At 46.2% G+C, this 2,740-nt stretch overlaps 1 protein-coding gene across 5 annotated transcripts in view; it reads left to right on the top strand.

Annotated features, from left to right (window-relative positions):
• Positions 1-8, top strand: part of MEIS2 (Meis homeobox 2) — a 174,950-nt gene extending 174,942 nt beyond the window's left edge. For all 5 annotated transcript variants that reach the window (XM_084208603.1, XM_084208602.1, XM_084208601.1 and 2 more), the window contains one exon: positions 1-8. This exon is cut by the window's left edge and continues 1,409 nt beyond it. The gene's annotated coding sequence lies outside the window, so the exon portion shown is untranslated.
• The last annotated feature ends 2,732 nt before the right edge of the window (positions 9-2,740 follow it).

Raw genomic sequence — 2,740 nt, 5'->3', positions numbered from 1 at the left:
CACAAAATGCGGTAATAAATATTTCATTTTTGATTTTTTGCTAGGCTTTTGTGTTTTTAATCATGTTTAGGAGAGTCTGAGGTTATCATGAGAGATGTCTCAAACATATTTCTTATCAGCATTGAGAAGAAATGCTGGAAAAATCAGAAACAAGCTTGTCATCGCATTAATAGAATAATTGAATGAAACACCATCTGAAGTTATATATTTCTGCTGATTACTGATATTAGATTTTTGCCAGATTAAACAAAATTTGAAATATTGTTTCACCAGCTTACATTTCAGAGATGTGTCTAATACTTGTACTACCTGCTAATAGCATAGGAGCTGAGCTTGAGCGGTGAAGGCCCGGACATGAGATGACTAATGCCGTGTGTGTACATGTATGCATGTGTTCGTCCATAGCCACGACAGACCTTACCTCCAGGCATTTAGCTCAGAGGTAAAGAATGGCTTTATTGCAGGAGTAGGTTTAGAAGTTTTAGGAGGAGAAAAGAAGCTTTGACTCCAATGGGAATTTTTCCTATGTGAGAATTGCATAAGGTAGGTTTTCAGATGGTTTTACTCCTTTTGCTGTCTTCAGCTCTTTTAAAAAAAACCAACCAAACAAAAACAAATAAAAACCGACCAAACCAAAACAACAAACCATCAGCTAATGACAGAAAAATGTTGATTTGACATTTTGTGTGCAAATAGCTGGAGTAGCGTCATGGTTAAAGGTTTGTTTTTGCTTAAACCAAAGCTTCTGGCATTTTGAAGCAACTAAAGCAGAGTTTGAATTAGGAAGAGCAATGATCAGTTTAGAAAAAGCAGCCTCTCACCTTCCTCAGTAGCACTGTTAAATCAACAAGAGCCGAACGGGGCCCAAAGAGAAGGGGAAAGTTCTGCCTTTATTCCTGAGAGGAGGGGAGTGGGAAAGGACTTGTAATTAACTAAACTTTCTAGGAAACAAAAGTGTCCAACTTCAACACCTGTAAATTTGTAACCCTACTCCTCCTTCCTTCTCATCCTTCCAACTGGCCAGGGCGTTTTTAAAAACTGTGAGTGACAACTTTTACCCTTGGAATGTGGAAAGAGGCTCAACCTCGTAGTTAATGTTTAATTTCTGAGCTGAGCAAATGGACCCACGCTGCTGGCGACAGAAGGGAGGATGCCAGTAGAATGGGTGTGAGGATTTATTTAGCAATTGGGTCCTGCTATGTGGGTGTCTCTTATAAGGCTTTCATATGAAATTTAGATTATAATTCCCTGCTCGGCTTTGATGTTCTCTGTCCTGGTTAAAATCACATCGACCCTTCAGTCGCATAAGAAGACCACAGCCTGGGTGCCCATTTCCAAATTCTCTGATTTTTGTGGATGCAGAATTTAAGAAGGCAAGATTATTTCTGTTAGCACTTTAAAGGGGAGGATTTTAATTTTTTTTAAACAGTACTTTATTTCCTTGCAGATTTTTTCTTTAGAATTTGAAGAGAAATGTCAGAAATCACATTGGTAGAAACACAGGGAAGAATGTAGCCATAGTAGATTATTTGTTTTTATAATGAACTAAATATGTGCATTGCTGTGTTGTCTTTTATTTTCTTTCTTTTTTTCTCCCCCTTTTGGGCTGTGCTCTCCGTGAGATGTCTTGCTGAAATCCAAGGTACAATATCGCTCAGAGATTTCTCCATCTGAGATTTTCTGTTTAGCGTGGAAGGTTCCGATTTTGGTATTTTTAAGAACTGCTCAGCTGTCAAAAGCAAACAAAACGGGAATAATGTTTTGACAGCGGTATAGTGTTAAAGAAAATACTCAAGTCTGAATAAAAATTGCTTATGCCGTGGGAAGCGAAGGGTAACAGAAGAAACACCTTTTGTTTACATACACACATGTTTATAATCCCAAATTTCTATTTCGCCGAGCGGGTCTGCGTTGGGAGTTGTAGTCACCATAAATGAGGGATTTTTCTTCCAGATTTTGCTGCCTTTAAGGCGAAGAGAGGAGGGGAGCGCATCTCCGGCAGCGCTGCCGCCCGAGCCCTGCCCGTCGCGGCGAGCGGGCACCGCAGGGCCGAAGAGGAGATGCCGAGGAGAGCCGGGCGCTCCCCACCTTTCACTCATAGCCGCAGAGAGAGCGAGGGAGAGAAAATTGCCACAGACCAGGTTTGTGAGGGCCGGGGGGGGGCTGGGAGGGGCCGGGGCCGGGCCGGGCCGGGCAGGGGAAGGGGTGCGGCGGGGACACGAGCTGGACCCGCTCTCCATTGTAGGGTTTGCTCATCGCTCCAGCGGCTCTCCAGACTTCCCGAAGGGAGCGAGGGTCTGCCGGCGGCGTCTTTGCGGGGGTCGATGCGGAGCCACCAGCCCCACTATACGCCTGATGCGTTTGCTAGGGAAAAAACCCCATGGAGCCCAGAAAACGCCCGATTCTTTTCCCCAGGCACGACCGAGTCCCCTCTCTGCGCGGAGCGGCAGGAGAAGGCTCCGCTGCGCGGAGGGACGGCTGCGCCCCACATGTCTGCCCTACCACATCCCTGGGTTCAGCAGAGGAAACGGGGCCGGCCCTTTAACTCTCCTTACAGCACTTGGGGAAAAATCAAGCCCGCTGGCGCTGCGCCGGAGCGAGCCAGCTCCGGGCTGGGCAGCCCAAGCCGCTGCGGGCTGAGCGGGACCGGATGGGATGAGGGGCGGGTGGGGGCAAGATTTGCAGGCAGATTTTAATATTAATAGTTTCGGTGGCGAGAAAGAGACAGACAGAAGGGAGG

This window comes from Fringilla coelebs (genome assembly GCF_963513975.1).
Source record: "Fringilla coelebs genome assembly, chromosome: 6".
NCBI classification, from domain to species: domain Eukaryota; kingdom Metazoa; phylum Chordata; class Aves; order Passeriformes; family Fringillidae; genus Fringilla; species Fringilla coelebs.
The sequence above is the reverse complement of the archived record's forward strand: the minus strand, read 5'-3'. Positions and strand labels throughout refer to the sequence as shown.